The sequence below is a fragment of the Mus caroli genome, chromosome 7 (genome assembly GCF_900094665.2).
Source record: "Mus caroli chromosome 7, CAROLI_EIJ_v1.1, whole genome shotgun sequence".
Classification (NCBI taxonomy): Eukaryota; Metazoa; Chordata; class Mammalia; order Rodentia; family Muridae; genus Mus; species Mus caroli.
In genome coordinates, this window is record NC_034576.1 from 66461096 (window position 1) to 66488489 (window position 27394).

The window sequence follows — 27394 nt, forward strand, 5'->3', positions numbered from 1 at the left end:
GTTGGATCTCATGGAGGCATTTCCTCAACTGAAGCTCCTTTCTCTGTGATAACTCCAGCTGTGTCAAGTTGACACAAAAATAGCCAGTACAGATTGCTATTGGCTACTACTAACATATGGATGCCACTCACTTTACCTTTCTGGATATCTTCCCATGGTGGTCATTGCTGTCACAGCTCAGTAAGGCTATTAGTTGCTCCCTCCCTTGGGACCTTGCATGGTAGCTTATGGCACTGTTGAAGATACACTGAAGGAAAGGGGCTTTTGGATTAGATCCAGCTCAAAACATCCAAGTCCTGTGTCCTAAGTGTGTGATGGCTTCAGCGATGGGACTTGACTTCAGCCTCTGAGAGGCAACCCAGGACAGCAAAGATGCCATGGAGTCTATTGAACTGCACTCAAAGGGATGTTTCTTATACCTGGTAATTTGGAAGAATCAAATGATTCATCCATTTTTATTTTGATTTAGATTTCTCAATTTAGTGGAATACAGTTTTTTTAAAGCATTCCATTATAATATCCAATATAATTCCAATATAATATTTCTTTGGTATCTGATACAATGTTTCCCTATTTGTTTATTTATTTATTTATTTATTTATCCCAAACGTTATATTCATTTGTGTCATCTCTTTCCTAGTTAACTGGGCCAAGAGTCTATCAATTTTATCTTCTCAAAGAACCAGCCCTTAAATTCTTTGGTTCTGTGAATTGTTTTCTTTGTTTCTATTTCATTGATTTCTGCTTTGATTTTAATTAATTTTTGCCATTGACTGGGTTTGGATTTGGTTTGTTCTTATTTTTTCAAATTCTCTCTCTAGTAGTGTCAAGTCACGTGTGTGTGTGTGTGTGTGTGTGTGTGTGTGTGCTCTGTCTGATTTTTTATGTAGGCATTTGGGGAACTGCTTCCAATGTGCCCAGAGGGGTGGGGGTGGGGGAAGTTGTGCTTTCATTTTCATTTAGTATCAGGAATACTTTTATTTCTTTCTTGACTTCTTCTTTGGCCTTTCATTGTTCTGTAATAAGTTGTTTAATCGCCATGGGTTTATGCACTTACTGGAGTTTTGTTTGCTGTCAGTTTTATTTAAGTTTTATTGTATAATGGTCATATAGGATACCTGGAATTATTTCAGTTTTCTGTATTTGCTAAGGTTTATTTTGTGTCCCAGCATATGGTCTGTTTTAGAGAGGCTTTCATGAGCTGTGCGGGTAGAATATATGGGGTTTCATTTGTGTGTGTGTGTGTGTGTGTGTGTGTGTGTGATTTGAGTGGGTTGTTTTGTAGATATCTACTATGTCCTTTTGATGTAATTCTGAGGTTTAGTTCTTTTTTGGTTTTTGGGTTTTGGGGTTTTTTTGCCCGATAATCTATCTTTTGAATAAAGTGGGGGTATTTGAAATAACCTTATTGGGTTTGTGTTCACCCATGATTTTTATTCCATTAAGATGCTTTATATAAGATTAGGTGCACCACAGTATGATGCACATATGTTTAGGGAAGTAACGTGGATTTGGTTCATTGTTCCTTTGATTGAATGAACTGTCCCTCTTTGTGTTTTCTGATTAGTTTGAGCTTAAATCTATGTCCTGCCTTGTTTTTTTTTTATTGGGTATTTATTTCATTTACATTTCCAATGCTATCCCAAAAATCCCCTACACGCTCCCCCACCCACCCACTCCCATTTCTTGGCCCTGTGGTTCCCCTGTACTGAGGTATATAAAGTTTGTGCACGACCAATGGGCCTCTCTTTCCACTGATGGCCGACTAGGCCATTTTCTGATTCATATGCAGCTAGAGACACGAGCTCCGGGGTACTGGTTAGTTCATATTGTTGTTCCACCTATAGGAGTGCAGATCCCTTAAGCTCCTTGGGTACTTTCTCTAGCTCCTCCATTGGGGGCCCTATGATCCATCCAATAGCTGACTGTGAGCATCCACTTCTGTGTTTGCTAGGCCCTGGCATAGTCTCACAAGAGACAGCTCTATCTGGGTCCTTTCAGCAAAATCTTGCTAGTGTATGCAATGGTGTCAGGGTTTGGAGGCTGATTATGGGATGGATCCCCGGATATGGCAGTCTCTAGATGGTCCATTCTTTTTGTCCTGCCTTCTTGATTCCTGATCCCATTTTCTTGGGATACTTTTTTTTTCATCCTTTACTTTAAAGCTAAGATAGCTTTCTTACAGACAACAGGAAGAGATTTGTTTCTTAATCAGCTCAGCTAGGCTGTGTCTTTTGATTAGATAAGTAAGGCTTTTGATATGTATAGTTATTATTGAAAGGTGTATGTAGATTACAGTCATTTTGGCTTTCTTTTTCTTCTGGTTTGCTTAATTGTAATTTGTTAATTGTAGCTTTGTTTTCTTTCTAGAGTCTCTTGGTTATGCTTTTTCCTCTCTTTGGTTCTAAGTATTGTTCCCAATAATTCTGCTTAGTGGGTATCTGGTGGTGATGGTGGTGGTGGTGGTGGTGGTAGTGGTGGATATGATTTTTTTTCTTCACACCTGGATTTTGTTTCTTTCCCCTCCAACTATGGCACATGGTTTTACTGGACATAGTAGTTTAGGTTGACAGTTGTGGTCTTTTGGAACTTAGATATACATTACTCCAGGTTTTTCTGGCTATTGGAGTTTCCAATCAGAAATTAGCTAATATTCTGATGGACTTTCCTTTATACGTGATGTGTTTTTTTCTCTGTCAGTCTTCAAGGTTTTTTTATTTGTTCTGTATAGTTAGATGTTTAACTATGGTATGCTGTGAGGGTTTTTTTTTCTTTTTTTCTTTTTGGAGGTTTTTTTTTCTGGTCTCATCTCGTTGGGGTTCTATTTGCTTCATGTATATAATCTTCTTGAAGATCTGATGTATGTCATTAGCTAGGGGTTCTTCTTCCTCATCTATGCCTGTAATTTGAAGGTTTGATCATCGGATGGAATCCCTCATTTCCTTCACATTCCTTTCCTATGTTTTCGCATCCTTTGCCAGTTTGGTCCAGATCCTTTACTTTATCTTCAAGTCCTGATCGTCTGTCCTCTGCTTCATTCTTTATACTTGTCTTTCTCTGATTTTTTTCTGAGATTTTTTTCTTCAATCTCTTTGTTGAATTTATCTTTCAAACCCTGAATTACCTTTGTTATTTCATTTAAGTCTGTATTAGTATTCTACTTGACTCTCACTCCAGTGTTTATTATTATCCTCTTCGTATTCAATGAAGTCTTTGTTCATGTCTTCTTTAAACCCCTTGACTTATTTCATAAAGTTTATGATTGTTCTTTTAAATTCTGTGTCCTCTAGGTAATTCGCATTGGAGAACACTTCTATAGAACTAGTGAATTTGATGGGAGACATGTTGTCTTGGTCATTCATATTGGTTTGGATTTTGTGATATGACCTGGGCATGTGGAGTTGGTTGTAGGTCTTATAAGACAATCTGCATGCCTTATATTTGGCAAGTGCAAGAGATGAAAGACCTGGGCTAGGCCAGGTAAAGATAGTCTATAAGCTATTTAATCAGACTAGGGAAAGATGGCTCCCAAACTTAGGTCTTGAGCTTTGCTTGTAGATGCATAAGTAGCAGCAGTCAGAAGGTCAGAGGGGAAGGAAGGTCAGAGAAGAAAGGAGTGTCTTACCAGTCAGACAATGAAAGTGGGTCTATAGGTCAAGGGTCTAGAGCTAGGCCTGTGGTTTGAAGATGGCAACAGGTGGGGTGAAGGGTGAAAAAAGGAGTAAGCAACTCACCAGGCACAGGTGGTTCCCGAACAACCTGGTTCTTGGCTGCAGGTGTGGAGCCAGGCTGTGGGTCTAGGACAACCACAGGCCAGGGCAGGTGGAATGGGATAGGGAAGAAATGACTTATCTCACAAAGGTTACTTTTGAACAAAATGGATGCTAATTTTTAGTCTCCTATGTACTTTGTAAATGTTATGCCAGTGTGCGGCCTCTACTCACTATCTTCATAGTAGTTTTCATGGGAGCAGCTTGTGTCACTCACATCTGCCTGTCTTTTCTGCCGTACGAAGTAACACCTGTCAAAAATCAATGCTATAATGCTTTTTCCCAGGCTTTCCCTCTGAGAGGATGGTGATGATGATGATGATGATGATGATGATTTATCTTAGGCCTCAAATATAGGTACGCTATTAAGGACCTAACCTCATCTTTTGTATATTAATACCTAAGTTTTCCTGTAGCAAAATGGCTATCTCTTCCTCATTGAATTGTCTTGGTACCTTAATCAAAAATCACAGACCATCTAAGTGTCAGTAGACATCCGGGCTCCATGCTCTGTCAATGGACATGCGTCTTTATCACAAACCACACTGTTTCATTTACCAGAGACTTTTAATGGTCAGGACTCAGATGTGAGAGCTCCAGTTTTCAAGGCCATTTTCTGACTGTGGAGACTCAAGCCCTTGTACTTAATCTCTATTTTATTCTTCTGACTTTTATTAAAGAACTCTAAAAATGTATTGCCTACACAAGTCATTTACAGGGAATTACTCAAAGTTGGCCCCTAATGAAAAGAACATCAAGAGAAATTATGTTAATTATTCATGCTCGATTAGCAAAATTCCTGAAACATAGTCATGTCCTATACTTGTTGATAACAGGGCCAAGAAGCTTACAACAATGATTGATTCCTGAGGGGCTGAAAAGATGCCTTGGGGGTCAAAGGTGCACACTGCTCTTGTAAAGGACTGAGTTCCATTCCCAGCATGTACACCAGGCAGCACATCAACCACCTATGACTCCAGCTCCAGGGTATCCAGTGCCTTTGGCTTCTGCATCCTCACACACATGAGCATATCTAACATGCGGGTGCAGACACATAGCCATAGATCATTTTAATAATAGTCAAATACATCTTCAGAACACTTTATTTTCAAAAAGGAGAAATGGTTCCTGGGTCAGGGCTGCACTTTGGTAACAGAGTGACCACCCCACCATGTTGGATGAGGCATTTGTCATCGAGTGTATACTGCATCATTAAGAGATTTAATTTGCACTTTCGACACACTGAACATTCTCTACCCTTGCTTTTCCAGAGTCCTCAGGAGCTGACTGGGCTCTCGTTCCTCCCCTGTGGCAGCAATGGGCCATTTCCACCAGAGGCGGAGCCATGCTGACCCAAATGCCTGAGTGCCACTCACCTCCAGAGAGTGAGGAGTCTGAAAAGTAAGTCCCATGCTGGGGTTCTGGTAGCAGGGTGAGGGGGGCTGCTTCAGAAGACCTCAGACTCCTAAGAGCAGACCACCAGGAGATGAGGTCAGACCCCATGCAGCCTGCTAGAGTTCACAGGAGTGCAGTGGAAGAGAGGCCAGGAATGCCCTTAACACTGTAGTGCAATCTGAGCATAGAATGGCACCAGTCTTGAGAAGAATGTGACCTGTGACTGACAGGTACCCTGATGCACACTCATGAAAACTGGCGTTGTCACTGTTGGCGCTATGACTTGTTTTGTGAGTATTCAGAGCGCCGTGATTAAGAACCAAAGAAAATGGGCTGTGTCTTAAGACACTGTTTTCCTTCTAATGCTTGTCCAGAGCCACAGTTTCTGTGCAGCCCACATGAGCAGGGGCTTTTCATCGTATAGCTCTCGGAATGGATGCTTTCATTCCCCTTTTGCCTTGTTGCTTATTATTATTAAAAACTTCAAATATACAGAAAAAAAATCTAAAGACTAGGACAGTGAAAACTCATTAATAAGTCTTTACCCAGATTTACTGATTGGTTAAACAGAGAGAGATTATAATAGGTGCCTGTGTTCATTCAGACTTTGTATCAGAAACATATCAAAGCAAGCTGTGGACAGAACGGTGCCCAGTATATTGTCCCAATTCAAATGCCCTTGGTTGTCTGGAGAATACTCGTCTTCACTGTTTTTTCCCTGTCTGCCATGTACATCTCTGCCATTTTTCTGCCCTGTTTTTGTCTGTGTCTTTGCTGACACCACAAAATATTGTGCACATACCCGCTTCTTTCATTGCAGGTTTTCTTATTGTTTGTTTGTTTGCTTGCTTGCTTTCTTGCTTGCTTGCTTGCTTGTTTGAGCCCCAGAGATTCAGCCCAGGACCCAGGACCTCTTCAATACTAGGCAGGCAGTGTGCAGCTGAGCTACTCCCATGGCCAGGAACAAGTTATGTATATGGGATTTTTTGTTTTCTGTTGCAGGGCTGGGATCAAAACCAGGGATTTTTGCATGCTAGGCACATGCTTTGCCCACTACACTATATCTCCATTTCTATTGTGTTGATACTCTTGAAACATCTAAGTCACTCACACAGCTGACTCTGATACAAACTGACTGGGTTCTTTCCTTCTCCTTAGATTCAGATAAGCATCTGGGTTTACCTGAACAGCCCATCAGGGTATTGTCATCCGCCCTGATAAGAGATGGCCCTGTGATATTCTCCTAAAATGGTTTCTGTCAAACATCCCTTTTATAAATTACCTTTTTTATTTCTTGCAATTAGTAAATTTGGCAAAATGAGACCCTGTGGATATTGTCTTCTGTGGTTGGTTTTCATTGGATAGCGTTAGCAACCCCCACAGTCACACAGGGGTTTTTAATTTACCCATTAGTCTGGATTTCACACATCCTCTCCTGTCTCATATTTTCCATGCTTCTGAGATCACTGCACAGCAGAATGCATTTTTTATGGTCAACAGAAGGGGTGAGATGAGACTGTGGTGTGCACCTCTTGTCTGTCACACACTAGCAAAAAACCTAGATCAACTCAGCCTTCAACGTGTCCTTAGGCTAAGTGATGCTATGGAGGCCTGTGGTGTGGGAGGAGCTGTGGTCTGTCTGTCTCACTGAGAACTGGCTATGAGTCATGAGGAACACGGAAAATGGACAGAGTTCAGACTCAGTGCCACACTCCTGCTAAGAACTTTAGAACAACCCTTGGCAAAGTTCAGCAGGTCTTATGATCTTCATGGACATTTAGAAGCATAGTCACCACAACAGGAAGTATTTGTCACTACAGTGCCCCAGGGAGGTGGAGATGGCACCTGCCATCCTGCTTCATTCCAACCTACTTGGTCACCTCAGTTCCTTCTCCTATTCCCAGGACTCCCTCATCTACTCCCACAGGGCTTTTCAGTCACCAGTAATAACTAGATGTGTGTCTGAAGAGTGCTAACTTTCTCCTGTATGGACCAAGTCTATGGCTTTAAGTATACCTCTTGCCATGTAATGAACCTTCCTTGAGAATTTTTTGAAAATGTTATCAAGAAAAACACTTGTGGGAGTACAGGCTAGCATAGAAACTACACTATGTATATATTACCATGTGTGTGACTTAGAGTTTCTATTGCTATGATAAAATACCATGACCAAAAACAACATGAGGAAAAAGGAGTTTATTTCATCTTACACTTTTAGGTAACACTCTATCACTGAGGGAAGTCAGCGCAGGAACTCAGGCAGGGCAGGAACTTGGAAGCAAGAACTGAAATAGAAGCCATGGAGGACTCATGACTTGTTCATCATGACATCTTCAGGACCACCTTCCCAGATGTGGCATTACCCACTGTGAGCTGAGCACCCCAGCCATCATCAAATGTTAATCAAGAAAATGCCCCACCCCCACCCCAGCTTACCTACAGGACAGTTCGGTAAAAACATTTCCTCAGTTGAGATGCCTTCTTCGCAAATAACTCTACCTTCATTAAGCTAGCATAAAACTAACCAGTACAATTGACCTCTTGTCAACAAACATGTCACTATTCAATTAGAATAAGTCCTTTCTCATTTGTTCCCAAGATAACATGCATATTATAATGTAAAGCATTCCAACTTTTCAAAGTCCCAATTTTTAAGTTTTCAAGCACATTAAAAGTTCACTCTCTTTTACACAAAGTCTCTTTTAAAACTCAAAGGTCATCTAAAATACCAAAAGTATCTTAAATTATCCAAAGTCTTTGAAATTCCCAAATCACTATAAAATTTCAAAGTCTTTAAACTGTGGGTTCCTATAAAATCAAAAACAAGGCATACTTTCTAACTACAAGCGGGAAGAATCACAATTCAGTTATAATCAGAGCAAAACCAAACCAAACAGCTCAGTGTTTCACATCTGGGACACACTCATGACCCCTGGGCTCCAAAAGGCCTGCCTGGCCAAAGTCACTTCCCCGGCTCTGCAATCAGAGGCACACACAGCTTGTCTCAGGGGCTGAGGTCAGCTCCGTTATACACTTGCTATCTATGGCAGTTGTCCATCGAACTGGCTTCCCTTAGATTCGTGGTTACCACTGCAGGGTTCTGCCTTCTCCTGGGTTTTTTTCAGGGATTCTGGCTGTGCCACAGAGTACCAAGCCTCAACTTCCCTCCAGGACTACTTCCATCTGGGCCTACACTGCAGCTGAGGCTATACTTTCATTGCTCTCTCTTCAGAGACTCCAGCTCTGCCTCAGAGAACCAAGGCCCAGCTACTCTCCATGACTCATCCATGTCTCCAAAACCAGTATAACCTGAGAAACTCATACACATTGCCAAGTTTGGCTTCCAGGAACAGCTTTGGCTCCTTCTGGACCCCAGCATCAATTGTCTCAGCAAAGCAAAGCCTTTACGTTGGTGGTTATTAATTCAAAATATTTCTCAAACTATCATGTTGGGGGTCTTTATTTCCCTCTGAAACTTCACAAGTCAGGCCTCTATCTCTGCATCATTATCCACATGCTTGTCTTCTGAGCTGCCACAGAACAGCCCACTGACTACTGAGCAGTCTGCTGCCTTTCCAAACCAAAGTTCAGATGCCAAAACACACGGTCAGGCTTGTCACAGTACCCCATAGTCTGCTCCCAATTTCTGTCTGAAGTAGGGATTCAATTCCTGTGATAAACCACTATGACCAAAAGCAACTTGGGGAGAAGTGGGGCTTATTTGACCTTACAGTCCTAGGTAACAGTCTATCACTGAGGAAAATTCAGGCAGACACCTGGAAGCAGAAACTGAAATAGAAGCCATGAAGGAGTACTGCTTACTGACTTGCTCACCATGAAGTCAGCACCCAAGAGGACCTGCCTGGGGCTGACACTGACCACAGTCAGCTGTCACATCAATCATTAATCAAGAAAATGCTCCCAGGCTTACCCACAGGCCAATCTTGTGGAAACATTTTCTCAATTGAGGTTCCCATTCCCCAAATAACTCTGGCTGGCATCAAGTTGGCATAAAAGTAGCCAGCACAATAAACACGGTGGTAAGTCCTACAAAGGAGAGTAGATAAGATTTGCTGTTTCTGAGAATTGTACTTGTCCCACTTTAGCCATATAATTCATCAAGGATGTGGAGGGCTGATGGTCACACAGCATGATGGTTGGTGCTGCGTCCTGTGCTCTCCATGTGCCCTGTGTGTTCTCTATCTGCCTCTTGCACGCCAAGCTTGGGGAGATGGGCCTGTGGATGTCGCATGTCCTCCTCCAGGACTCCAGGGAGCCCAGAAAACCCAAGGTCCTAGGCCTCCTAGCATCCATCATCACCTCCAGCTGCCTCCCTATCAGCCCTTGGTGTGCAACTGCTCCACCGCCGATCCCCTGACCCCCAATTCACTCCCCAGGAACAGGACTATGCCTCCTTCGTTTCCAAGGTTCAGACATAACAAAATAGTACATAGATGAGTGGAGTTGTCTCTGGTCCCACATAAACACAAAAGAGCTCACTCACATTGCATTTGAATGCATGGATGGAAACCAGGCTGCCTCTGCTTTCATTCCCCAAGTATATCCTCTAGAATTTCAATTCATATGATAGCCTGTGTTCCAGGAAAGGAAATAGAAGGAGAAGCCCCTCCCCACAGGACTTGTGGTCACTTGGGATAGACAGCTCTCTCCATAGGCAGTCCTGAGCTTCTAGACTTTCCAGACCCCTGACACTCGCAATATGACATGACAGTGGAAACAGAAGCTTCCAAAAGGATGAAGCAAGTGTGTGGCCTGCCCTCCAGGAGCTGATCTACCAACCAGTGTCAACCCCTTCTAAGAGTGATGCATCAGGAACCCATACACCTTCCACCCAGCCCCATCTTTACAGGTTTGGCACCACCACCCCAGGGAGCATGCATCCAGCTCATGAACTGTCAGGGACACCCTCAAGCTTTAACACTGTCCCCACCCAACTACATTGTAATTATGCTAACGTTCACTCTGGCCCCTCATATCACACTTTGTGTGTGTATGTGTGTGTGTGTGTGTGTGTGTGTGTGTGCAGATAACCCAGGAAAGCATGCATGTGTGTGATAAAACATTCCTTACAGGTTAGATTATTATTTATAGATCACTGCTAGTGCACAGCTGATTAGAATAGTTACAGAAAATAAAAGGAAAAGGTCTGTTAATGAAGTAGACAACACAGGAGATATGTTTCGAAGAGTCCCTGGTCAGTCCCTTTGTCCAGTACTGGGAGTTTTCCTTCCTTAGGACAATGCAGTACCAGGGAAGGGCTTTCCAGGCATGAACTTGCCCACAGGTGAGCATTAGGAAGGATTCTATTTGCAGCTTCAGTGTGAAAGTTGATGGTGTAAAAGCACTCTATGCTCACTACCCCTTGAAATAACTGAATGGGTGCCTAGGATGCTCAGGGCTGGCAGATGGTCACTGCCCTGAGCTCCTGCTATGCATGTCTTCCTCCATCCCCTGCCAAGGCCAGTGGACCTGGGGCCATGCCCCAGCAGATGCCTATGTCTCTGTCACTGGTGCTCATCTGTTTTGTGCACATACACCATGAACTTCCCTGGGAACCATAGGATTTTCTAAGACACTATGATGTCCTTTATGTGGCCATGAAAGGGAATGAGTAAACAGAGAACAGTGGACCAAGGTGAACTTACAGAAGATATGCTGGGTGTCTTGCCCCTGTAGCCAGCACATGCCTAGATGCTGGCATGTTCCTTGTGTGCCTCCTTTCTGTAGGACCAACGACAAAGGATTGCCAGTCAAGAAAGCGCTGGTTCTCAGAACTCAGCTTTGATGCCTCCGCAGCATCCATGGTAACAAGACTCAGCCCACAGCAAGAGGGCATGAGAAGGAAGTGAAAGGCTGGGCCAGCCCAAGGTGATTCTAAAATCTTCAGGAATGGGAAGAACTTGCATCCACACAGATACTGTGTCACCGTGAATGTATGAAGGAGCTGACCAAGATTGCATGAGCCTAGGAAGCTTTTAAGCACTTTCTCAAGGAAGGCCAGTTTCTATTAAAATCATTGTTCAATAGTGTACAAAGGAACTGCTAAGCTGTGCAGATGCTGAATTCTCAGACAGAATCACCCAGCAGCACATTTCAAATCTTCATTTCACGTATTCATTCAGAAGGGAGCCAAGCAGAAGGCAAATCGTCTGGGCGAAGGCGCTTTTGAGTAGCTAAGCTATATATAGTCAGAAAAGAACGCCTAGGTGTAGGACACTAAGTTAAACCACTTCTACAGAGAAATATGAACCATTCGAGGTTGCTTTTTATTAGGCAATAAAAATCATAATTATCAATTTCTACCACAGACCTCTGACTTTTGAATTTTTATCAGAGGTGAATCATTAAATATTTATGATGCTTTTCAAGAGTTTTAGAATGAGATCAAGCAGGCTTACCAGCTTATATTGGAGCAGGATATCAAAATGTTAAGAAATCTGAATTTCCCTCTTTCTGCTAACTGGAGTATAAATTTTTGGGTAACAGGTAAAATATGGTGGCTGCTAAGTGATGAGATACCGTGTAGTATTCTTAGGTGCCTTTAGCCTGCATGGTGAACTTGATTCAGAGTGTGGATACTCTGGCAGTCAGCAGCTGGCAAGGATCCCCAATATTTCTGCCTCCTGATATACCATTCTGTGTCAGGGGCCCAGTGACTGGTCCTTGGTAAACAGAATACAAGGTGATGGCTGCCACAAGGATGATGGCCTCCCAGCATGTGACAATCCTCATCAGCAGTCCAGCCAAGAAATGATGGGGGTCTTAGTATGGGACGCTTTTCTAGCTGAGCCTTCCCTGAGATCATAGCCCTAACCAGCATTGGGTTGACAGCCTGGGGAGAGAATCCACTCAAGTTGCATGCAGGTTGCTGCTCTATAGGCAATATGAGGATATAAACACATTTCATTTAAGGTGCCAGTTGTTTACTGTAATGGTAGGCTGTCTGATGTGGAAGATGTGTGCCCTCAGATGTACAACTCTGAGCAGACCTTTTGCTTGTCCCTTTTTCTGTTGAGAGATCACCAGCCTTCCTCCACTGCCCATTCTTGGATGTATTAATCTTCCCTTTCTTGATTCACACTCAAGGAATGACTCCCCTTCTTTACAGCTTTAGTGGTGTCCTTGGCTATTGATTACAGAGACTGGACTCGCAGGCAGTTTATCTGCAGGACAATGTTAAATTCAGAAAGACCCACTCCTTCCATGGCCAAAAGAGAACAATTTCCTTAATTGGAATCAATGCTTCAGACTTTCAGAGACTGTTTCTCCCCGAGCTGGGTACCACTTGCTCGATCTTAATCCACTGCCCAGTACTAGAGTGAAATTGTTTTTTGCTTTCTCTTCTCAGAGGAATATATGCAAATAAACTTTCTGCTTGGGACTGCAATTCCTTTATCAACCTAAACAGCGGATCCTGAAATCTTGGACTTCCTATTTATCCATACTGAAACAACCTTTTAAGAATTATGAATTATTCTGCTGTTCTAGCAAATTTGTGAGGAAATGGAACTTCAGAGTGCTTTGCTAGGCTTGTAAGTTTATTAGTTTAAGGATATATCTGCAAATCAGTGCTAGACACTAACATCAGCTGCAACAGGCCAGCCTTTTCTTGCTGTTCCTCAATACTAACCCTGTGCTTGAGGAAGCCACACTACTGCAGATGGTGCTTTCCACATCAAATAGGAAGCAGTTGGGCCCAGGAGCATGGATCAAAGATAAAGCAATTGCCTAGCTCGAGGGAGTCTCTAGGTTCAGTCCCAACGAGGCAGAAAATACTTTTTAAAGAAAGCAGTGAAGACCCAAGATTAGACACCAGTGTCCCTAGCTCCTTTGAAATGCCTGTGTGGATATAGTATATTTCTAGTGTCTAAAAAAAATAAAAATACAAATAACTAAATAAGAAAATAGTATAGATTGTTCACTAGTCTATGAAATTCCCAAAAGAACCATAGAAGCCAGAGTTGTTAAGACAGTCTCAAGTCATAGGGATGGTGGCTTTGCATGCCTATGGCTTTTTTTTTTTTTTTTTGCCCTTTTTTTGTATTTACTTATTTATTTGGGCAAACTAGTTTGATCTGCTTGGAGACGCAGATGCTTGAACACTGACTATTACTGGCAACTGATATATACATTTTCAATTGTAATAGGCCTACTTAAGCTCCAATTCTGAAGTTCTCCTCTGCTTGTAAAAGTCCAGTTATTTCCTGAAAATAAGTGAAGAGCCCCCATGTCTGGTTGTTTTTTCCCCACCAGCAATAGATGGGCTCTGGTTGCAAATGTTTATTGTTTGAAACTCAGTACACACTCTGCTCATGCACATGTCTACCCATTCTTACCCATAATGAGCATATATGCAAAGTGCACAACCCATACCCACAGGCATTGGCATACAAAAGCTCACACACATGCATAAACTCACATGGACATACACACACAAACACACATACACAAACACACATACACAAGAATTGCATATGAACATGCTCATCAAGGATGTGTGAACACACATGCACATGACCCGCAGCCTGACTAGAGTCAATTGTAGCACAGAGTATGAGATGTAGGCTATTTTATTATGTTTTATTACATATTCATTCTGGCACCATGTGTTGGAAAGTCTCTCCTATCATTGGATTGCTGTCCGATCTGTGTCAAAAGTCAGTTGTGTGCTTCCTGCTACATTGATGTATGGGTCTATCTCTCCACACTATTTGGGCTACCCTGTCCACATCTACCCACTTGTTTGGATTACCCCATCTGAATTTTGTCATACGCTCTAACTTCTGCAGAATGCCCTTGCTGTTGTTCACCATTTCTGTATACACCTTTTTCCCTCTTTCCCTGGCTATGCACTTCATGGTTCTGCATGACATAAACACACACACACACACACACACATTCAATCACATGGAGCCATCCCGTTGCTTCCTTGCAAAATCCCCAATGCTCCTGGGGCTTGCTGCCATCCCATAACATCCCCAAAGCCTCCTGTATCCTCCTGTCTCCTGTCTCCTGTCTCCTGTATCCTGTCTCCTGTCTCCTGTCTCCTGTCTCTTGTCTCCTGTTTCCTGTCTCCTGTCTAGGGTGATGAATTTTTATAAGTGCCTCCCCACTATCCTGCTTCTCTCTGACACTAAACAGCATGTAAGGTACCTACTTTAATTTTTAACACTATCAGCTTGGCTACTCCTAGAAGTCAGACCATGCCTAATTTGGGAGTGTATCCATGTCACGTGGCACAAAGCAAGGACTCGGTGAAAACTGAGTTTCTGAAAGGCATGGAAGAGGAGCTTGACAGTACTGTTGGGGCTTTCCTCTGTGTCAGTCTCTGTGACATGGCAGCAATACATAATGCTTAGTAAGAAGTAGAAAATTATTGTCACCTTGTGGGTACATCCAGTGTCCTATGCACATTTTCCTATCTGAGCTTGTCTTTCCCCCTTTAGTGTTATTTAATCATATTATAAAATGTCAATATTTTCCAAGTGCCTTAGGGAGATTTCACATTGACACCAGAAGTGCAACCTTGTGTAGATAACGCCTGTTCTGCCTCTAGCTCAGTGCAGCATCCTCAGATGTGCTTACACACACACATAAGAAAGTGCTCAGGGGTGGAATTACTGACTTACAACGTTAAACACATTAAAATGAAGCATTAGCTACTGAAAGGATGACCCCCTGACCATACTAGTAGCCTACAAAGTTCACCAGCAACATGACAGTCAATCTGGCTCACCAGGACTTGGAGTTTCAGACTTTTCCCTTAACACTGTGATGAGCGATAAAGGGCAATGGCTCTTGGGGGGTTTACTTTACCTCTCCCTAATTACTACCAGGGTTGTTAGTTGTCTGTTGGTCATTCGAATTGCCTATAAATCACCCACTCAATTTTTTATCAACCCATGTGTCTTTTTTCTCCTTACTGGCGAGCACCAGACACAGACTCTAACTCCAATCACTTCTTTATTATGTAGTTTCTAAAAATTTTTCCCATTCTCTTATGTAATAAAGAAAATGTTATTACATGTTTTGTATTTAAATTTACATTTAAATCACATTTAAAATTTTGAGGTTTTGGTGTTGTAGCTTTTATTAAAATTTTCCTGTATTAGAGGACAGATAAATTCTAAAACATTTCCCCAGATCTCTGCTTTAACATGGTGTCTTAGTTAGGGTTTTTTTTTTTTTTTTTTTTTTTTTTTTTTTTTTTTTTTTGCTGTGAAGAGACACTGTAACCAAGGCAACTCTTATAAAGGAAAACATTTAAATAGGGCTGGTTTACAGTTTCAGAGGTTCAGTCCATTATCGTCATGGCAGGAAGCATAGAAACATGCAGGCAGAAATGGTGCTGGAGGACCCAAGAGTTCTACATCTTTATCTTCAGGCAATTGGTAGAAGACTGGATGTGTTTCATACTGGGCATAACTTGAGAATTTAAGACCTTAAACCCCCACTTTCACAGTGAAAAACCTCTCTAACAAGGCCACACCTCCTCCAACAAGGCCACACCTCCTAATATTGCCATTCCCTAAGGGCGAAGCATTTAAACACATGAGTCTATGAGAGCCAAACCTATTCAAACTACCTCATTCCATTCTCTGACTCCTATTGGCTTGTAGCCATAACACAATTACAAAATGCATTTAGTCCAACTTCAAAGTCCCCATAGTCTATCACAGTCTCAACAACGTTTCAAAGTTCAAAGTCTTTTCTGAGATTCATGTGCTCTCTTAACTATAATACCCTTTAAAATCAAAATCAAAAAGCAGATCACATACTTCTAACATATCATGGCACAGGATATACATTCCATTCCAAACTGTAGGGAAAGTAGCACAGAAATACTGGACCAAACCAAGACCAAAAACCAGCTGGACAAACTCCAAACTCTGCATCTCAATGCCTGCCAAAGCACTCTCCAGATCTCTGATTCCGTTCAGATTCGTTGATTGCAACACACTTCTTTCTCTTGGGCTGATTCTACCCCTATTAGGAGCTCACCCTGGCAGGTATCCTATGGCTCTGGCATCTCTTGGGGTCTCCAAGGCACGCCAGGCTTCACCTTCACAGGTTATGGAACACTGCTTGTGCTGTTGCTATACTTTGTGGTGATCCCATGGTACTGACATCTCCAAAACAATGGGGTCTTCTGCTGCAACTGGGCTGCACTTTCACCAATAGCCTCTCATAGACTCTCCCCATAGTGCCAAACCTCAGCTTCTTTGCATGAACCCTTCAGTCCTGGGACTTCAACTGACACAGAGGCTGCACTTTCACCAATGGCTTCTCCTGGTCTCTCATAGTATCAAGCCTCAACTGTTCTCCATGACCCCCTAATGCCTTCAAAACCAGTACCACCTGAGTGACTGTTACAATTTACCAAATCTGGCTGCCAGCACAAGGTACAACCTTGCATAAAACGTGAATGCTGTGTGTTCATGAAGAGACCCAAACTCCACATCACCAGCACTTGCAGTCTACTCTACCTTAAGCTCCCAAGTGTACTCACCTATATTCATCCTCTGACATACTTGTAGTTTTGTTTGTTTAACAAATAATAATAACAGACAAGAAAGCATTTCATTTGTTAATGAATTTCTATGGAACTTGTTGACATTGAAATTCCTAAAAGATGTCCAACTCACTTTAAGGATGATTCTTCCTTTTGGAATTCCATGTACTTAGGATTCTCCACTTCTGTCATTCTTTCAGCTAACAAAACTCTCATCCCCAAGTGACAAGAGAGTTACCCAGCCTGTATTCACAGGACTGTCAGCACTTGATGCTGACTGACACTAGGGAAGCTGTTCAAGGCTGTCACAGCTGCAGCATCTGGGTTTGTTCCTCATAATCACAGGTTCGTTTATCACATCTCTTCAAAGAAGGACAGGAAAAGGAAGGCATTATGTGTGTTTCTTTTGTTAAGAAAGCAAAATGTTTGTCACACAGAGACCAGCAGGTTTCCTCTTGAATTTTAGACATTCATGGGGAAAATGGCCACCTGAATGCTTTTAGATGCAAGAAAAACTGGTAGAGCATATCCAAATTGTCTTGATCAGTTGCTAACCATGATGCATCACATGATTGGGTATGATGCAGCCATCATACCCAAAAGCATAGAACAAAAGCAAGCATAGTAGTGAAGAAGGAAGTGGATGGGTCTTAGGCAGTAAACCAAGCACATATGCCAGGATCCTATACCAGGTTTTCTCCTCTCACTCAGTCGTACACATTTAAGTGTGTGTGCGCCCGCATGCACACACACACACACACACACACACACACACACACCCTTCTGGTCCTCCCCTCTGCTCTCCTTTATCATTATTGAATCACCATACTTCCATGTATGATGGGGATTTAAGGAAGACGAATTCCTCTCAAGCATGTCGAACCATTGACGTTACAACACTACATTCTTATCTGTAAAGTTTGTCCCTGAGGTCTATGTAGCTGAGTTATAATTAGTATCACCTAAAAATAATGCTGCTCTGTTTGAAGGAAGTTACAGCTTTTTATTGGACCACTTTCATAGCTACCCTCTGCTTCTTGGAGCCCCACGGGCCACAGGTTTGACATGTGCTCCGACATGACTTTCTTCCTTTATCAAACTATATTAGAGTTTTGTGCCTATCCACTTACGTTTTATTAAGCTGCTCCTCAATGAATAGCTCCCATGATGACTGCATTCAAATATAAGGAAAATCAACATCATTCAGACATTGTCTTTTGTCTGTGTTTAAGTTTTATACCTCAGGGAAGGCGTGTTGCTTTCTGAAAAAGAACAAAATAAAAATGTCTCTTGCTTTTGTTGTGCTCCCTTGCTTGATTCACAGACTAGTTTGTGTTGGCTTCTATAAAATGAATTTTTTTATTGTGCTTAAAATGCTTCAGTAACTAAATGGGGAAAAAAGTATTGAGTTTTATGTCTTGGTCTTGTTCCAGCTATCTAAAGTTTTCCCTGTTTCCTATCAGTTACAAGTTGCTCTGAATTTTAGATGGTCTCATTATTAGTTCTGCTCATTCTTATGAGTTTCGATCTGTGTTCTTTAGTAGGCAAAAGAAACTTTCTTCTACCTCTGATTTGTTTCAAGATGATATACAAGCAAATGACTTTTCACACTTTTTGAGATGATTGTATGATTTTTCTCCTCAATTTTTTGTTATATTTTATCAGCATCGGAACTATGTCTGTCTACTTGGGACAGAAGAAATAATGGAGAATTTAATAAGATAAAAATGTATTTTTCTCTCATGAGTCTTGGATGAGACCTCCCTATGATGAGTGTAGAATTTCTAGAAACTTTCTTACACTCAAACCTGACCCTTTCAGCTCAGCAGTCTCCTCAGTATGGACCCAAGAGAAGAGGGTCCCTGCAGGTGCTGAGTCCTATAGCTTCTGAGCCCTGCAGCACCCAGGCTTTGCTTGGTCTTTCATGTCTTTATCTGCAGCTTAGATGCCATTGTCCATCTTTCATTGGTAGTGGTACATGTACATTTCTGAGTAACAGCTGTCTTGAGTTTGTTTTCTCACTGTTACTTCATTTCTAATTGTGACATCCAAAGCATTTTACTTTCATTTATCAATAATGCACAAGTTTAAAGATTTGTCATAACTGACTTGAAAGAATCAGAGTTTATATGAAAATCATAATAAAACCCCAAGTGCAGGCTAAGGTAAGTGCAGATGTTTGATGGTACCAGGCTCTTCCCAAATTTTATGTCCATTTTCTCCTCATGCTTCATACTCCACAGTCCCAAGATACAGAGTAGATTTGTGGTTATAGTCCCTGACTTAAAACGAAGGGACAGAAGAAAACACCATGGGAGTGGGCTATACTGGACAGCCTGTTACCTTCTGCCTGGTAAGCTGATACTTTCTCACAGGCCAGACTGGGTGACAGCAGTTTCCTTCAGGTGGGCCATATTGTCATCATAACTTTGCTCAGGTTGGAGATCTCAGGCCAGGGGACTGAAAGTATTTCTGGTGTTGACCATGCATGACACTCCCTGAGCTCAGAGTGCTGTCTGTTTTCTCTGGTGTTGATCATGCATGACGCTCCCTGAGCTCAGAGTGCTGTCTGTTTTCACTGGAAGCCAGAGTTTCCCCTGGTTCCTGCTGAGTCATGAGTCTGTCTGCAGTAGGCTGTAGAGTGGAGAGAGTGGGCAAGCTCCAGCATGTGAGCAAGTACCTTCCCACTGCTTCACTGACCATGCCTGTGTGGATCACTCTGTTACCAACTTCTGTAGCTTTGCCTCTTTCCCTAAAGCACATGTGTCAGCTCTGTCTCAGAAACTCTCACAGCCCTTAGGATACAGCCTTGCCAGCACAGATGGCTGGTTCTGCCCTTCTCCCACAGCCCTCGTGGATGGAAGCCCCTGCCTGAGCTTTCAACAGTGTCTATATTCTTGACTTTTACTCAAACATTCTAAATTCTCCTCACATTCTTCTCCTAGGCCAGGGGTGTGGCTCCATGATAGAGCAAATTTCTCACTTGCATAGGGTACTGGGTGTGGCAGCCCAAATGACAAAAATAAAAACAACCATGAAACCTGAATTGGGACTAGAAGTGGCTCAGTGGTTAAATGTTCAGCTAGACTGTACAAAGTTCTGGCTTCCATCCTCAAGACCACAAAACGATACCCACAAAAATCTTATTTTAATTCTAATGGATATAAATAAAATTATAGGTAATAGCATTATGCTTAATCCAGTCTAAGTTGGGTTGTGGTTATTTTCATTTCTACCCATCAGAATGGAGTAAGAACTTGAATTTCAGAGAGAAGAGGATGGATGTGCCTAGTTCCACAGTGACTGGTTATGTGGAGGAGGGTGTAATAGGGGGTGACACCCAGAGGAGGGCTCCCCCTTCTCAAAGAGAAGGAGAAGGTAGATTGGGGGAGGACTTGTGTGAGGGGGGGACTGGGAAGAGAGGATGTTAGAAGTAAGCAGCAAACAATTCACACCATACAGCAGGTCTCACATGGGAGGTTTATTGGGAGGAGGAAATAGAGGCAATCTCTGGGAGAGGGAGGAGAGAAGAGAGAAGGGCAGGGAGAAAGAGGCTTTTGTTGAGCCCATGACACATACTCAAAGGGACAGACACAGGAGTGACACTGTCACCTCTTGGGCCACTAGAAATGACGTGTCTCATTGCTGAGTCCCTTGAGAGCTGGCTGTTAAGATGCCTGTAATGAAGCTATTTCTAGCTTTCAATGGATGTGCTTGATTGCCAACAGGGGAGGGACATGATATTGGGATATAAAGTGAATAAATAAATAAATTTTCTTTAGAAAGAACCTGAGTTTAGAGTTTCTGGTCCCTTTTGTTCGATCCTTCAGCATATTCATTTAGTATCTGGTATACTCTAACTGTTGGTGATAAGACAACTAAAAATTAGCCCTCCCTCCAAAGAGGTTTGCGCAGAGTAAGAATAAGATAGGTAGGCTGGCACAGCACCAGCTCAGTCATGGTGAGAAGCTATGGGAAAAGCCAGACCTAGGCTGTTGTTCCCTTTGTATCTTCATCTAGATACAAAGCTGAATAAAATGACTAGACCAACCCGTGGCAGAGGGATCAACCTGCTTGGCTAGTTTGGTTCTAAGAAGATCCCTTGTTGAGGGCACAGTGGTCTAATTCAGATACACATTTCATACCTGTGTAACAGCTAGATTGCTGATCCTGGAAAAATTAGAACATAGATCTTCCAGAACAAGGGAGCTACACATATTCCAGAGCTAACAGCCTCAAAGACCATGGCAAAGCCCTGCCACAGGTTTCCAAAGATGAAATGACATATCTCATATCAAATCTACTCTGGAAGGTTAACCACAACTGCAAGGGTGTGGATCTTACATATCAGGACAGGCAGCTTCATGCACCTTAGCTTTACTGAGAACACTTCTAGGTCCAATCATTCCATCTGAATTAGTGCTCATCATTCCTCGTAGGTTTTTCCTTTTGAGGGAGAGGATGGTTGGTGTTCATGTAAGTTGAAAGCAAGAAATAGGTGTGTGTTTGTGTATGTCTATGTGTAATATCCTATTATATATTCTAATTATATATAAATACATATATAAATACATGTGTGTGTATGTGTTTGTGTGTGTGTGTGTGTGTGTGTGTGTGTGTGTGTGTGTGTGTGTGTGTATACCACATGCATACCTGATGCCAGGGAGGTCAGAAGAGGGCATCAAATCTCCAGAACTGGAGTTACAGAAGATTGTGAGCTGCCATGTAAATTGAACCTGAGTCCTCTAGAAGAATAGCCAATATTTTTAAGCACTGAGCCATCTCTCCAGACCCTCAAGATACACATTCAACTCAGGAAACTCAGTAGCTTTGTTTATAAATATAATAGTTGACACACATAATAGGGGCAGAGAAGATATCTTTCACAAATGCCTTGACATAAATCCAACCAATATATATACATATGTGTGTGTGTGTGTGTATTTATATGTGGTAAATGTCAGTTCATCCTACAGTAATGGAACATCTCAAATGTGCTTTTTTTTCATAAGTAGAATTTTCCGTTTCATTAGAGCTTCAAATACTTTTAAACTATGGAACTATGAAAGGAAGCTTTGATGATATCCTCTTTAATTTGTCATTGGCTATGGTTTTTAGACCTAAATCCATACACACTGAAGGACAAGCAATTATATAGAAGATACTTTAATACATAGAGAAAATTAAGTGGAAGGTGCAAAGAGTTTCCATTTACTTCCCACGTCACCATTTTCTCCTCATTAATATTCCCCACCAGTTGGTGAGTGCACATGGACACATCATAATGGCAGGATTGTGAATGCTGCAAGTTTGAACAAATAAATAATATATCTTTACCATTATCAAATCACACAGAATGGTTCCACTGCCCAAAAATCCTCTTTGTTTTGCTCAATTCATTCCCCTCCTCTCAATTTAAAATTCTCAGTTACAAGGAGAAAACACAAGGGAAGGAGGTGTATCAAAGCATGAAAAAATATTGTCTGCATATCAAAGAAGAAATCAAATAAATGAGCTAATAATGGAGTGTAAAAGACCAGAGGAAGAAATGCACTAGAGAATCAGAAGGGTCACAAAACATGAACTGGCCATTGATCTGGTTGCATGAAAGATGCTCAATGTCACAAATATTAAGAGGGGTTTAAGTTGAGACTACAGTGAGAGAGTTTCATACCTATGAAATTCAGATTTATCCAGAGGCAAAAGCATGAAGTTTAAAATATGACTGTAGGGCACATTATTTATTCACCTAGTAGGAGGTTAAAATATAAAGTTTAAAGATTCACTTAGAATTAAGGACAAGTCATATGATTAAACTCAAAAATATAAGACAAGGAAGAAATAAGGCAGAGAGCACAGAATAGAAGTCATACTTCTTTAGATGTAGCTAAGTTTTAAGATTCAACTAGTGATCTTTTGCTATTTTATAAAACAATTCTATAAAATTAACTCTGAAAGTCTTTAACCACAGAATGAAACAACAGAAACCCTCAGCTTACTTCCTCTGTGGCAATGCCACATGGGGAGCATTACTCAGTTACGTAAGAATAGTTTGTCCATAGTCTGATTTCCCTAAGATCATAGCAATAAGGGCTATAAATAAACCCAAACTGCACAGAGCTCAATAGTTGGGCATTTCTAATCCTCCCCACAGCTAGCATACATTTCCCTCCAGTATTCCATCTTTAACATCTGCTAAATTCATGTTTTATCTTTGCTGCCCTGTTACTTTCTGGGAATCCCCTACCCCCCATAGGGCTGCTTTCCCTTTCCACTTACATTTTGGATGATTTTTCTTCTGCAGCTCTTAAATCTGACCCCTCACCCTCCAAGTCATGGCAATTCTCCCTCCTGCCCCTTGGCCCCTTGTCCATGCAATCTAAAAGTCCTGCCCCCTCTTCCTGCCCAGTCAATGACTATATGGCAATTCTTTATTACCAATTAAGCCAGCTGGGGGCAGGGACCCTCAGAATTGGAAGTGTGACTTTTGGGAGCCAAAATAAGACAAAGCATTAGAACTAATTCCCAACATCTCACCATTTCTGTCCAAATAAAAGAAAGGCTCTTCTCTCAAATACAAATTGAGCATAAGCCAAGAAGTGCTTGCTGATAGGAGCCTGATACAGCTGTCTCCTGAGAGGCTCTGCAAGATCCTGACCAATACAGATGAGGAGGCTCGCAGCCAACCATCAGACTGAGCACAGGGACCCCAATGGAGGAGTTAGGGGAAGAACTGAAGGAGCCGAAGGGGCCTTATCAGGCATCAGTGGGAGGAGAGGCCCTTGTTCCTGTGAAGGCTTGATGCCCCGGTGTAAAGGAATGCTAGGATGGTAAGGCAGGTGTGGATAGGTGGATGGGGAAGCACCCTCATAGAAGCAGGGTAAGCAGGAATGGGATAAGGGGTTTGCAGAGGGAAAACAGGGAAGGAGATAACATTTGAAATATAAATAAATTAAATTAAAATAAACAAATTGAGCATAACCATAACAATTATGTAAATTACAAAGTATGATATATATAATTATCATTCAGTCCATCATATATGTCAATTAGATAAATTTATCATGTCTTAAAATATTTACAATTCTATATTTGAATTATGTTCTGACTTTAACATGTATTACCACCTGAAAACTATCCTTTCTATATCATCTTCGTCAATGTTAAACAACTTGAGTTTGATTATGAGACTATACCTAGTCTGCAACTCTATCAGAAATCTGAGAATAAATTATTATCATCATGTTTAGGAAGCACAAAGCATATCTTCCCAAACTTAACCAATTTGTAGAGACAGCCGACTACTTGGAAGTCCCCCATTCCTCAAAATGTAAAAGCATCTGTCTTCAGCCTTCTGGCCCAGAACCATCTGACAGAAGTTGAAGTGAAGCAGGAACTATAAAGGACTTCTTTACTTAATATTGGCAGAGCTAAGCTTTCAACTATCCTGCATTGGGTGTCCTTTGTTGGGCAGTATTTTTTGCCTGTAGATGAATAGGATAATTATATCCAGTGGTTGGTTATCTTGCCATAACTTGAACAACTCCATATGGAGGTTTTGATGCTCAGTTCTTATTTGAAGGGGAATGGAGAAGCTGTCAGGAGCAGACATGTCTCATTGTCAAATGATCTTTAATAATGAAATAGTATTAAATGTCATATTCTGTGATTTTCTGATTTTTTTGAAGACTATGTAAAGTATATCTGAAGTGTTAAACTTTAACTACTCTTAGCATTTTCTATTTGAGAAATATTGAAAACACTTTATTATAACTAAATCAGAATCTAATATAACCATGAGTTTACTATCTGGCCCTTAATTTGTGTTACTTAATCATCCTAAACAGTTTGTAAAAGAAGCTATTAGAAGAACTGGGTGTAAGTCTTGTATAAATGAGTTGTATAGGCACAATGCCTATCTAAGAGTAACAATATTAATTTCAAATTTTGTATCAATTATAAAAATTTCTACCAATGAAAACCTTAATTCTATGTCAATATATATATTTTGTACCAATATAAAAATTATAACTTCAATTTCATATCAATTATAAAAATTTCTACCAATGTAAGATTATGGCTATATAATGCTTTGTTCTAGAATAAATTTAGTGACAATCCCATCTATTTCCTTCGTGTTCAAAATTATGATCATTTCCAAGTTATCCCTTAAAATGACAACTTATTTATAATTTATAAAATAACTATAACCAGACACCCAAACCCAAGGGATCAGAATGCCAGCTCTCCACAAATTCTTCCTGCTGAATAAGGATAATGAAAAAACTCTTTCAAGGGGTGGGGAGAGGCAGGAAACTTAGAAATTTGGTTAGACTTAAGAATGCTAGCTTTAGCATCTTTGTATGTTGAGAAGGACTTAACTGAAGTTCTGACTGGATCTGTCTGAAAGACTGTATGAACCAGGTTCATTGGGAATCAGTAGCAATTCCTGAAGCTGTTCTGGAAGCAAGTCTCTGGACAGCATCAGGAAGCAGGGGGCTGGAGCAGCAGGTCATTGCAGTGTCCTTGTGGGTGAATCTTGTCAGAGCTGCAAATTCTGGAATATATGAATCTTGCAGACAAAATTTTAGTACTATGAGGACATTCGTAGGGATTGTGTAAGATGCACAGTTCAGTTAAAGGATGAATTCCTCCAAGCAGCCAGTCTCTTTGCATAGCAGGGGCTCCCAGTCTCTTTGCATAGCAGGGGCTCCCAGAGTCTTATTCCTCAAGCTCCCTGGGGCAGCGAGAAACCTGTTAGAAGAACCCAGGGTAAATCCATGCCGGAGGCTGAGTTCCTGTGTTCTAGTTTTGCAGCTTACACAGGAACCATGTGACTCGGCTCAGCTCGATGAGAAACCAATTTTCCCCTCCTCCTAAACTTATAACATGGTATGTGTGTATTCCATTCTGGAATCTCCAATTAATTTTTAAAAGTGAGTTCTTGCCTACTGCGTTGGTGCCATCTGTTAGTTAAACCACTTTGGCTCCCTGTGGGACATGTGCTTGCTTCACCCACCCAAGAGCTCTCTGAATTCTCTAATAGAAGATGCATGCCAGCTAATTTTGTTATGCCTTGACTAGCTCAATGACTGTGCATTTCTGTTCCTCCCCGTGGCTAGCATACATTTCCCTCAAGTATTCCTGGCTTAACATCTTCCAAATCTGTGTTTTATCTTTGCTGCCCTTTTACCTTCTGGGCAGCCGCCCACCTCCCATAAGATCACCTTCCCTTTCCACCTACATTTTGGATGACTTTTCTCCTGCAGCTCTTAAATCTGATCTGTCTTCCTCCAAGTCATGGTGATTCTCCTCTCTTTTCCCTCCCTCTGTCCCTTGCCCTTGAAATCTAAAAGTCCCACCCATCTCCCTTCCCAATCAATGGCTGTATGGCAATTATTTATTATCAGTTGAAGCCAGCTGGGGACAGGGATACTCAGGTCTTGGATTACAACTTAAGCTTTAGAACCAATTCTGAAGAGTCTACTTTATCTCCCTCTACCTAAGTCCTTTAAGAGAGGGTCTCAAGCTAGAGTAATGGCCAGCAAGGGCCAATAGCCCTCTTGTCTTCTTACCCCCTGACACACAGATTGTACTGGAGTTTCAGGTATATGCATGGCTATGTCTGGGTTTTGGATGTTGGAGAATTGAATTTGGATCCTCACGATTGTACATGATATACTTTTACCCACTGAGTCATTTCCCCAGCCCCTATGATTGTGAAGTTCTGTAGAATTTGCAGGATACATGGAATAATTGTGTAATATTCTGTCACTCTTGACATTACTCAGGAATAGGGTTAAAGGTAAGCAAAGAAGGTCATATTTAAATAAATGAGATTAAGTGGGAACCCTGAAAGGGAAGAGATGGCTTATCAATTAAGAGGACTTGATGATCTTACAGAGGACCCAGTTCCAGTTCTCAGCACTCACAATCATTTGTAGATCCCATTGAAGGATATCCAATGATACTTTTCTGACCTCTGTGGTCACTACATACATATGGTATATAAATGCATGCAGGCAAAGCACTCATACACGTAAAATGAATGAATCTTTAAAAAACGAAAACACTGAAGTCTTCCATTTGAATTGGAAATATTCAAGTAATCAAATTTTATTTTATCTTAAATATATTTCATACCTGCATCCACTAAAAAGCCCTATAGACATTGACTAATCTAGCATCAGTTGGTGCACCAAACTCTCAAAATCCATTATCACTAGGCATATTTGTATATATTATTTAAAAAATGAAAAGCAAACCTTCCTACTGGATATGTCAAAATATCAGATTGCAGATCTGGGACAGTAAACGTACAAAAGGAACCTAAAACATCTTGTCATCTCCTTTCATCCACACCAGAATCAAATCAGTCTGGCTCAGAACAGCAGAGCTAACCTGAAGTGGCTTCACTGGCCAAAAGGAGGCCAATTTGAACATCTATAAAAATGCTAACTGCATTTATTTAGTAGACTGAACTGTATCAGATATATTAAGATTATGATGCAAAAATTATGTGGTTTTTTCTGTGTGTAGTACTAGTGGGGATCAAGTCTAGGACCTAACATGTGTTAGGCATGTTCTTAGAATGACACAAAGGAAGAGGGGGGGGAGGAGGAGAGGGGAGGAAGAGGAGGAAGGAGGAGGAGGAGGAAGAGGAGGAGGAGGAAGAAGAAGAAGAAGGAGGAGGAGG

General features: G+C 41.5%; 1 protein-coding gene across 4 annotated transcripts in view; it reads left to right on the top strand.

Moving 5' to 3' along the window:
- The window catches only part of Otud7a (OTU deubiquitinase 7A), a 302969-nt gene that overhangs the window by 166447 nt on the left and 109128 nt on the right, over window positions 1–27394 (top strand). For 3 of the 4 annotated variants that reach the window (XM_029480170.1, XM_029480173.1, XM_029480171.1), the window contains exon 2: window positions 5042–5171. The gene's annotated coding sequence lies outside the window, so the exon portion shown is untranslated. Of the gene's footprint in view, window positions 1–5041; window positions 5172–10913; window positions 11055–27394 lie in introns of all 4 variants that reach the window. The other variant, XM_029480172.1, reaches the window with a different exon arrangement.